Consider the following 12,266-nt stretch of genomic DNA (forward strand, 5'->3'; position numbering starts at 1 on the left):
AAAGAGAATAATTCCCATTGCAACATTTGTACTAGATACATTATGAATGGTGCTGAGAAACAGAAGCAACAGCATTAAGGAAGCAAAAGATTGAGGTTCCATTTCACCTAGGAGGCTAAAAGAGGCATGGATAGGATGCAGTTGTGCATAGTGGGGGAACACATAAAATATTCATATGGATCTGAGTTCAGAACACAAACAGTCATGTAAATTGAACTCAATGGAAGATTCATTCTTGTAACATTCATGTTGGAATCCGCTGGCAGTCGTCAGTATATGTAAATACATCGAGCAAATGTTGTTTTACTGAGTATTTTACTATTGCTGTGAAAAGCATCAGTACTAAAGAGAGTAACTGTTGCAGGGACTGTTATTTCATGTTGTGTTACTTTTAATGAAAGATTCAGACATGTACTGCAACAACATAGATTCTAGTGTATTTGGATACATTTGTCAGGTAGGCGAGTATGATAATAACTTCCTGGACAGATGGCATTTCAGTATGTGATTTGTAGTGCTGCTCTCCAGTACTGCTGTGACCTGTCCAGGAAGTCCATCCTTCCCCTACAGTCATATGACTGTGGAGCTAATATGCATGAAGGAAAGGTGAATGTGGGGTTTGCCTTCTAACAGTGGGCACTTTCTATCTCTCAGCTGTCCATATTTTCTCAGAATGTCCAGTTTTTGCCTCACATTTTTCGTCTGTCCCTTATACAATGTGTGGTTTTCTGACAAATCACTGAGGATTAAAGTCACTAAATATTGACATACATTTGACTTTCAGACTTCATATCCTTCAGAAAATGCACACTTACACAAAAAATCTGTTATTCTAAAAACTTTCTAAGTTTATAGGAGCAATGTTTAAAATCTGCCCCTATTTTTGGCCTTTGTCCTCCCATTATTTTATGCTTTGTCCAGATTTCTTACCCTAAGAGGATGAGAGGTATGGGCACTTTATGTTGAGTTTGTTTTCTCATTGTTGCTGATTTTGTTTTTGGTGCATTTTTATAGTTCAGGTATCTGTCGTTACTGGTTTTATTTTTGTGGGACTTTTTTGTTTTGAAATGAATCCAACACAGGAGTCAAGTTTCATATACAAGGCACAGAGGTGACAAAAATTGTGAAAGTATATGTGAGGTAAACTAAAATCTACAGAGGTATGTCCCTGGCAAAACAGAGTCCAGCACACTGCAATGTTCAGTAGGACAGCACACAGGCATAAACATCCATCCATGAAACAACATGCTAGACATCCAAATGACACACATGAAGTAACATGCAAAGGCAAGTTCAGAGCAGCAGAAAGAACCTGTAGGTACACATTTGTAATTGGGGCCCACAACATATATAAGCATACACAGCAATATAAACAAGTAAAATAATAAAAACACATACATTACTGAAATGCAGCTACCACCAGCTCAGTAATGGCTCATCAACCAATCACAAAAAACATATGTACTACTATGTACACCACATGGCTGCATGGTACGCAGTTCCACTCATGTTCATCATGAATAAATCTTTCATCTCCACAGAATGACCACTATCACCTCCTTCAAAATGGCAAAAACAACCTTCAACTACATGTCGTGTTGATTTGTAAGGAGTAAGCATACAGAGATTTACAACACTTAATTGAAAACCCAAGATGGAAAAAGTACAGTTGTGTACACTTACCATAAATGTAGATGTTCGAGTGTATTCACTGTTGCAGTCATTACATTTGGGTAATCTGCTGGCAGGTTGCCCTCAGTTGGCCTGATTAACAAAGTCTTGGGTCCTGCGTCGGTTGCTGTCCCTTCTTCCATGATGTCAGGTCATCAGAGGTATAAAACATGCAGCCGACGCCATTACATCAGTTTTTCTTGCCCCAGATGTCAGGTGCCCCCCAAATGGGGAGCAAAATATATAAATAATTAAAAACACAAAAATATATATATCTCCAAACAAAAGCAAATACACCAAAAAGGCTTTTAAGTATAGTGAAAGAAAGTAGAGACATAATAAGAGAAAAAACAGGGGGCTGGAGGGAGGGTAACCAGGACTGCAACAGTGAATACACTCGAACATCTACATTTATGGTAAGTGTACACAACTGTACTATGTTCTTCATGCTTCACTGTTGCAGTCATTACATTTGGGTAGATTTCCAAAGCTATGGTTGGGAGGATGGATTTATATAGCATTAGGACTGGCTATAAGGCCCTGCGAAACAGCAGTGGCAAAGCCAGCTCTGGATTTAGAGAAAATTGGTAAGTGCTAGTGCTTGGTGAAAGTATGAACTGAACTCCAGGTAGCAGCTTCTAGAATATCCCTGGTAGGAACACCTCTGAGAAAGGCTGTAGAAGTAGATGCAGCCCTGGTGGAATGGGATCTGATCACCTGGGGGATAGGTTTCACATGGTGCTTATAGCAGAAATTAATACAAAGGCTTATCCATTTAGAAATGGTTTGCTTTGAAATAGCCTTTCCCTCTGCCCCTGCAGCAAATGCTGCCAGCAGTTGTTCAGATTTTCTTCAACATTTAGTGCTGTCTAAGTAAAATCTAAGCTATCTGTGTACATCCAATGAATGCAGAATCTGCTCCCCCTTGTTCTGTGGATTGGGAAAGAAAGTTGTCAAATGAATGGACTGATTAAGAGCAGGGACGTCAGGAGGCATATGCACTGTACTGATTTCAGCACAACTTTTTTAGAAGGGGGTAGCTTTTTTGAAAAAAAAAACATACATATTTAAAAGGTGTTGGCTCCTTTAAGGAGCATACCAGCCAGTCGGAAGTGAGCTCATATCATGTCCGGCTGGCTGCGAGCAGGAAACAATCTGAGGTGGAAATTGGAAGGCAAGCAATGAATTCACAATTGGAACTTTGAAGGCAAGCAATGGATTCACGAGCAGGAAACAATCACAAGTAATGGATTCGTGAGCAGAAGGCAATGGCATTCACAAATGGCATGGAAGGAAGGCAATCAACAATTGAAGTAAGTGCATTCACAAATGGAGAGTGTGTGTGTGTGTGTGTGTGTGTGTGTGTGTGTGTGTGTGTGTGTGTGTGTGTGTGTATGCCCCCACATAATACACCTGCTGGCTATAGGTGTTCAGGCTCAAACTCTGTACCTTTGTTTCAGGGTAAGAACAGCCTAAAGTCCCTAACCACCACCATTTCTGAACTTTGTTCAGATTTGCTTTTCTAATGGTTGTGAGCTATGATGAGAACTGAAGTTGTATTTCTCCCATTATTGTTTTTGATGTTTGTCCAGGTTTTTTGTGCTAAGGTGTGAAGTGAGAACTGAATTTGTATTCCCTCATTATTGACTTTGTTTGTCCAGGTTTTTTGTGCTAAGAGGTTGAGAGCTATCTAAATGATAGCCATTACGTTTGTCTTCCTATTTTTCAAACTGCTGATTTAGCATAGTGGTATGTTGCACTGATTATAGTATATATGGTTCTGGGTTCAAGACATGCATGGTGATAACACAGCATTTTATTCTAGCAACTTTTCAAAATTATACAAGCAATGTTTAAAATGTGTCCCTGTTTTTTGGGCTTTTGTCCCCCCCCCCCCAATAAATGTTGGCTTTTTCCAGATTTCTTGTGCTGCAAAGTTCAGAGATACAGCTGAGTGTCAACATTTTACAAGGAGCTGAGAGCTGCAGGGGAACTTAAGTTTAGTGCTGCTTATGCCGAGTTTGCTTGTACTGTTAATAGCACAACAGGTAGTGTACTTGCTTTTCATGCAGAAGGCTGTGGGTTCTTCTCCCACAGTAGGTAGATGCATTGCTGATGCTGTACTGTGTTGTAAAGGGGGGTGGATGCTGTAGTCTGTTTTGGCAAAGATATCTAGTAGTAACTATGAACCTGTTATCAGTTTGCTATCCATTCCCTATTGCAATATTACTAGCGTATCATTGTTTTTAATGCAACATAGGCAATTTATTCCTCAAGGGCAACAGGCACATTATTCGTAGATGAAACCATGAAATATAAAGTTGTTTGCTAGCAACAGCCTCTTCATTAGTTACAGATTTCTCTAATGTGGAATTATGTAGATGGCTTTTACTAGTTCAGAGATTGTGCATATTTACTGATACTGGTGGACTGTAGAAGTTTGAGTAGACTTTTATGATGGAAGGTGTATCAAAGAGCACGTGTATGTTTCATGTGCAAGGGGTCTATGATTTGAAAACAGCCCAAAGTTAATCTTTATCTGCCACTGGCAAAATGTATTTTCTTTGAATGTGGGTTTCAATGCTGTTTCAATGAATGTGAGTTTCAAGGGCAGAGAAGTTTTAATGCTAAGTCTAGTTTCATTGTGAGACTGCATTGCTTTGTTTAGCAGATATTTATTGGTGTTCGTGCTGTAAAATGCAAAATAAAACTTTTTCTGGCAAATCATTTAGGAATGAAGTCACTAAATAATGCCCTAAGTTAAGTTTCAGATGTCATAATCTTCAGAAAAATGCATGCTAAAGCAAGACCTGATATTCTAGCAACTGTCTTAAGTTTATACAAGGTCAATTTTTAGTACTGTTTGTATGTTCCCCCAATATATTTGGCCTTGTCCAGATTTCCTGCATTAAGAGGTTGAGAGGTATGTGCAAATAAATCGCTTTATAGAATTAGGAATATCCAAACCTCTCAACTGTCCCCAATTTTGGCTCAAAATGTTGCTTTCCCCCTAATAATCTCTTCGCAAAATAGCAATTTTGGAAGAAAACGTGGAGGATTTACTTTACTTTTATAAATAACTGTAATGATCAGAGTTATACATTACTTTTATTTCAGAAATGCATGTAGATTCTCTAATTTTGTCAGCTGCTCTAAGTTAACTGTGCTCATATTAAAATGGTGTCCCTTCTTTGACAGGCTCCCAGCTGTATTGTCTGGCAATTTTATATTTTTGCATCACATTTTTGGTCCGTTTTTCATAAAATTGCGGTTTTCTGGCAAATTAGTGGCAAATTGTTAAAGACTGAAGTTAGAAAATAATGGCAGACATTTGAGTTTCAGATTTCATACCCTTCAGAAAATTCGTACTAATGCAAGACCTACTACTATTCTATTATCTTTCTAAGTTTATAAGAGCAATATTTTAAAAAATGTCCTTATTTGTGGGCCTTTGCCTCAGTTTTATTTATGAGTTTGTTGCTCTAAGAGGTTGAGAGGTGTGTGTGTGTGTGTGTGTGTGTGTGTGTGTGTGTGTGTGTGTGTGTGTGTGTGTGTGTGTGTGGTAGGTAGGTAGCATACCTCTCAACTGTCCAAATTTTGCAGAATGTCCAGATTTTTGCCCCATATTTTTTGTCTGTTCCTCATAAATTTTGTGATTTTTCTAGAAAATCATTTGAAGGCTGAAGTTGATAAATAATGACACATTTGAGTTTCCGACTTCATGTCCTTTAGAAAAATTCATACTAGCACAAATCCTGTTCTAGCAACTTTCTCATATTAGCACAAATCCTGTTATTCTAGCAACATTCTAAGTTCACGAGAGCATTATTTAATATCTGTCCCTGTTTATTTTAGGCTTTGTCCATATTTCTTCCACTAAGAGGTAGGTAGGGGTGTGTGTGTGAATGAAACATCCTAGTTAGGGGTATCAGGTGGTTAGTAATTTACTCAAGCTCAAAACCTGTACCTTAGTTACAGAAAACAAAAGCATAAATTCTCTACCCCAACTACCATGCTGCATTTTTCAAAGAACTGACATTTCAGGTTAATTTTCAATTCAAGGAACCGTGTTTGAATGAATTTATATTATATTACTGAAGAGGCATTACAGCGAATGCCTCTTCATCGACACTAAAAGAGCGAACCGTGAATTACGAGAATGGCCGTAGCTTGGCTGGGGAGGGGGGTAGCAATTTGAGAGCTGTGAGTACAAATTTGAAAATCCTAGCTACACCCCTGATTAAGAGCCACACTGGATACCACCTTGGGCATGAAGGATGGATTAGACCTGAGTGACACCCTGTCCGCATGAAAGATTATGAAAGGCTCCACTGCCATAAGGGCCTGTAAATCAGAGATCCTTCTAGCTGAAGTGATTGGTAAAAGGAAGGCTGTTTTCCAGGAAAGGAATTTTAAGTCTGCAGTAGCAGCTGGCTCGAAAGGAGGTAGAGTGAGTTTCTCCAATACAAAATTAAGGTCCCGGGCAGGGGTTGGAGCTCTCCTGGGAGGTCTCAAGTTTTTGGCCCCTCTGGAAACTGCTTTAGCAGAGGATGAGAGAAGAGGGGGGGGGGGTTCTGTGTTGTAATGAGCTGAAATGGCTGAAGCATGGATTTTTATGGAAGAAAAAGACAGGACCTTGTGAAGTATCTCAGTTAAGCATTGCAAAATCTGAGGTAAACTGGGTGCTGCTGTGCTCATCCCTTGAGATTGATTCCAGGCACAGAATCTTTTCCATTTGTCAGCATAAGATTTTCTAGTACTAGGTCTTCTCGCCTCCAAAATAACATCTATCACAGATTTGCTGAGGGTTGCTAAGGGGGAATTTAAGTGATTAGCCAACCTGCAAGATTCAATGTTTGGAGCTGAGGGTGCAGAATTTGGTTCTCCTGCTGAGACAGTAAGGAAGGCGTCTGAGGCAGGTGTCATGGAGAAATTTGTGACAGATTGTGTAGGAGTGGGTACCAGTGTTGGCAAAGCTAGTCTGGAGCAATCAAAATCATTTTTGGTTTGTCCTGTTTGACTTTTAGTAGAACTTTGGAGAGCAGAGGCAGAGGTGGAAAGGCATAGACTGATAGGTTTTTTCCAGCTGAAGGACAGAGCATCCACTTTCTAGGCTTTTTTGTGAGGAGTTCTTGTACAGAATTTGTCCAACTGGTAGTTCTGGGGTGAGGCAAAAAGATCTATGTCTGGGCTCCCCCATTTGCATGTCAACAGTTTCCATTCGTGTGGGTCCATGAGATTTCTGCTTAGTTCGTCTGCCAGAATATTCAACTTTCCTGGCAGGAATTGAGCTTGTAGTTGTACTTGACAGCTCAAGACCATGTTCCACAATGCCATGGCTAGTCTGCAGAGGGGGTAGGAATGTGTACCCCCCTGCTTGTTTATGTACCACATAACCGTGGTGTTGTCCGTCTTTACCATTTGTTGTCCTGGATAAAGGCAGTCCTTGAAGGCTGTCAGTGCATTCTGTACACCTAGCATTTCTTTTTGATTGATATGAAGGTGTATTTGATTTGGGCTCCATTTGCCCTGAATGCACTTCCCTGCCAGATGAGCCCCCCATGTGTAGTCTGATGCATCTGTAGTTAGGGTTTGGGTAGCAGGGGGTGGTGTGAATGGCAGTCCCTTGTTTTGGTGGCAGGCCTTTGCCCACCATAGGAACTCCAGTTGCAGGCAAGGTATGATAGGAATCATTGTTTCCAGGCTGTGACAATGTTGACTCCATAAACTTTTAAAGTGCCACTGCAGTTTCCTCATATGGAGTCTTGCATATGGAATTAGAAGAATGCATGAGGCCATGAACCCCAAGGCTTACAGTATTTGTCTTGCAGATAGCAGGGTTTTTGTGGCCACCTGTTTGAAGTAAGTCACCAAATGAATTTGCTTTTCTGGCATAAGGAAAGCCACCTGGGCAGTTGTATTCAAGCTTGCACCCAGGAATGTAATTTTTTTGAGAGGGTACCAGTTGTGATTTCTTTTTGTTTATGGTGTACCCTAGACAAGTTAGAACCCTTTTTACAAATGCTAGATGTTTTAGAAGAATAACCTGGTTTTCTGCCTGAATTAGACAATCGTCCAGGTATGGATATATTTGAATATTTCTTTGCCTGCAAAATGCAATTACTAGAGCCAGGCACTTTATAAATACCCTGAGCACAGTAGATAAGCCAAAGGGCAGTGCAGAGAACTGATACTGCAAGTAGCCTGCTTTGAAGCATAGGTATCTTCTGCAAGATTCCCTGATTGGGATATGCAGGTAAGCCTCTTTTAAATCTATAGTTGCCAACCAGGCATCTTTGCCTAGCATAGGAAATAACTGGTGAAGAGTCAGCATCTTGAATTTTGGAATGTCCAGAAAGGTGTTTAGAGTAGACAGGTTCAGAATTGGACGCCATGATTTGTCTTTTCTGGTACCAGGAAAAGTCTGGAATAGAAACCTTGTCTCTTTTCCTTTTCTGGTAATAGCTGAATAGCCCTCATGTTTAGGAGGGAAAGTACTTGTTTCTTAGCCTCTGCCCACTGATTTGGGGGCAGGTCTGGCCACCCGTTTGGTGTTGGCAATGTGTGGAAATGAAATCTGTATCCCTGGGACACTATATTTAAAACCCAATTGTCCTGGGTTATAAGTTGCCAGTTTTTTGCATGAAGAACCAGTTTTCCACCCAAAGGGGTGGCTAAGAGATAAGTGCTTGGTAATTTTAAAGGAAAGTCATTGAGACTGTTTACCATAGGGTGGTGTCTTGTTATTTCCAGATTTGAAAGCGGAGGCACCCCATTGCTTAGTTCTGAAAGTCCCTTGGGACTGAAACCTGGTGCTTTTGGAATGCCTGGGTTTGGCTTGAGTGGCTCTGGAAGGAACTGGAAAGGACCAGTTCTTAGTAGGCCAGTGTCTACTAAATCTTGGCAGTTGTACTTGTAAGAAATCTTTCACAGTTTGCATACATTTAGCTTTATCTTCCATCTTTTTTAGAACTTCTTCAGCCTTATTGCCAAACAGACAGTCCTGCTGCAAAGGAGCATCCCACAATTTTGCTTTAACATGATCAGGCAGAGATTGCTCCTTAAGCCAAGCATGCCTTCTAAGCACAGACCCAGTAACAGCAGCCCTGCTAGAGGCCTCCAAAGAATCAAAACCACACTGCAAAGTATGTTTTCCAAGTTGTTCAGCTGATTGCAGTGAATCCTGTAAATCCTTATTTTCCACACAGTCAGAAATCAACATCATTTTCTGTTTAAGCAGTCCCATGATATGCTGTTGAAATTTTAGCATATGGAATTGACAGTTTAAAGGCCTGATTGCCAAAGTTGAGGAAGTATAAACCTTTTTACCCCATCTATCCAGCGCCCTGGAGTCTCTATCAGAAGGGGTAGGATTTTTAGCAGTAGAAGCCTTAATGCCCTTGGGCCCCTGAGAAATGGTTTCAAGGTCCGCAACAGGATATTTGAAAAGGAATTTGTGGGAGTCAGGAACCCTGTAGTATCTGTCTGGTTTACAAGGGGCCGGAGGCAGGGACTCAGGGGCCATAGTGGATTCTGAAAACACATCATCAACAATGTCTAGTACAGGAGGTATAGCCAAAGGCCTATGCCGAGGAAGAAGGAAATCCCCAAGCCTCTTTTTGGATTCAGAAAAATCCTGACTTTCCCAGTGGAAATGTTCCCTTAAGGTATGTAAAGTTTCCCCAAAAGAAAAATCCTCAGGGGGAGAAGCAGAGGGAATGGGGTCCTCTGCATCAGAGTCCTCATAAGTAGGTCTGGACAAATCCAGTTCATTAGAAGAGTCAGAAGAGACAGAGTCCTGTTCAGAAGATTCATAATCAAGTTCAGGCCTAGGCCTCATAGAAAGGGGGGTTGACTACCTCTGATTAGAGTAATTAAATCTTCAGCCATTTTGATCATTTGTTTTTAGGCATAGGGACCTGAACATGTGGCCCGGGCTTCGTTTTTTTAGACATAGATAGAGATTTTGGCCTTAAAATTTAAGGTGGTGTCAGTTTAATATGCAAGTCTGTATGCCTGAATACACCCTCAGAAGCCGGTGCCTGCACAGTGGCTCTGGACCTATCCAAGGTAGAGACATCCGCGGGTTCCACAGGTGAAGCATCTCGCAGCATACCTGACTCTGAATGGGTCTCAGTAGAGGCCTGTGAATCAGAAGTAGCGGGTATCAGGGGCTGCAAAAGCGCCTCACTGAGTACCGGCAAACTGGTGACTGGCTTAGGAGAAACATCATCGGCAGTTTTGGACCTCAACGGCCTGTCTCTGTCCTTTTCTTTGTGTTTTTTCAGTATTCCGGTAGTCGGATGGCTAACAGATGTCATTTTTGGATAATTAAACAGAGAAACGAAATATTTAGAAGCAAATATGTACCGAAGATGGATAGTGCGCTGATTAAATAGAGCACAAAAGTGACAGCAAGGTACATTGTGGTCAGGGCCTAGGCAAGGAATACAGTACAAATGAAAATACTTATGAGGTATTTGCTTTCCACAAGTAATACAATTATTAACTTTTACTGACATTGGTAAGGAGCAAGAAAAAGTTTCCCCAACGGGGTACTTAGCTTTTAGTTGAAGACTTCAGTTCTGAAACTCAAAAACGAAAATTTCAGGAGTCGGCTGACCGGGACTTGCGAACTGCTTCGGCTTTGGGCACCACATGGCAAGAAAGACTGAGGTAATGGCATCAGCTGCATGTTTTATACCCTTGACGACCTGACATCATGGAAGAAGGGACAGCAACTGACGCAGGACCCAAGACTTTGTTAATCAGGCCGACTGAGGGCAACCTGCCAGCAGATTACCCAAATGTAATGACTGCAACAGTGAAACATGAAGAACATCAGCACAAATGTTCTTCTGCTTTGCTGTCATAGTTGTGGAAGTCTGCAACTAGGCATGTAGTTGCTGATAGGAACATTACAGCAAGTGCTGATTTTTTTTGGACATGTTAATATTTTAAGGGAAAACATCACCTCGTTTTCGACAGTACACACACACACACACACACACACAGACACACACACACACACACACACACACACACACACACACACACACACACACACACACACACACACACACACAAAGATCAAAAGTCAGGACTTAAGTGAGTGTCTTTCATCACCCATCAAACTTCTGTTCTTGATAGCACCACTTTGTATGGCATGGTTCAGTCATGATGGAAGTGACATGTGGGAATCATGATTCCTGTATGGATGCCTAGAGCACGCATTCGTTATAAAGCCTGTTTGGTCATACCCACCAGCATATGCATAGGATTGTATAATGGTTAAGATCTTTGTCTCCTGCTCACAAGGTACAAGGTTTAGTTCTGACCTCCGACCACTGAATGTTTGGAGTTTGCATGTTCTCCCTTTGTCTCTGTGGGGTTTCTCCCACCTTTGAAAAACATACTGAGTATTTCCAACTCAGACTTACCAAAGAATGGACCTGTGGGCTGCAGCACAGAACCAAGATGGTGCCTATAAGGGGATGAGTTGTATAGACCACCCACTTTGGGCAACTACTGTGGTGAACAGTATCTTCAAGATAAGAGAACACAGATCACAGACTGTGCACCGTGGCAGGGCTAACCACTTGGTGGTGCAAAAATGTGGATTTAGGTGATTGGTCATTTGACTAATGCTATCAAAATAGGCATGGGTGTTTGCCAGTAATAAGTGGGTTGAGGACCTTACCTGTTTCAACCTACACCAGGGACCTATGCTCTATTGGTCAGTGTATGCCCACCATAAAGCCTAGGAGCCCTGGGTCAATAAGCTACTGGCCAGCTGGTGTCCAGTTGCCTAGCTTGGGTTACCTGGGATAGCACGGTTGAGCGAATGCTGGATGTAAAACCCATCAACCTGCCAAACATGAAGCAAGAATTAACACACTCAGTGTAGTTTCATTGAGCTTCATTGCTTGGAAGTGGATGACATGATGGTAAGGAGAAGGCTGGACATCCTATGTACCTGGAACATTTATGGAGTCAAGTGACTACTGAGGTAAGTACAGTTGGTGACCTTGTTCGGACAGTAAGCCTTTTCCAGGTGGATTTACCACATGAATGATGGAGCTAGTAAGAATAATCATATCACACCTTGGTCACTAAACTTACAGTCACTAGTGGTGGATATATTTAGGTCCCAACCCTCAAACAAGATGAAAGAGTTCTTATCTTCCTTTGATGAACAGCCACTGCCCTGCACACCAGAACAACCTGTACATTTGGGTCTGTTGATGTTACAGGCAGTAAATGTGCATATGTGTGGTGTGTGTGTGTGTGTGTGTGTGTGTGTGTGTGTGTGTGTGTGTGTGTGTGTGTGTGTGTGTGTGTGTGTGCGCGTGCATGTGTGTGTGTGTGTGTGTGTGTGTGTGTGTGTGTGTGTATTAATGTCTAACATTTGGCTCTGTGTGCATTAAACAGAGCTGTTGTTTATTGTGAGATGAACACTGGCAGCTACATCATGTGAGCATCCTTGGACAGCCATAGTATCATAGCATGTTTGCCAGCTGGCACACAGATAAATGTGTATGCAGTATGACAGATCACAGCATGTTATCAATAATAGAAAAAGGAAAGAAGATGAG

Source organism: Protopterus annectens, chromosome 1.part0, assembly GCF_019279795.1.
Source record: "Protopterus annectens isolate FY-2018-M chromosome 1.part0, PAN1.0, whole genome shotgun sequence".
NCBI classification, from domain to species: domain Eukaryota; kingdom Metazoa; phylum Chordata; order Ceratodontiformes; family Protopteridae; genus Protopterus; species Protopterus annectens.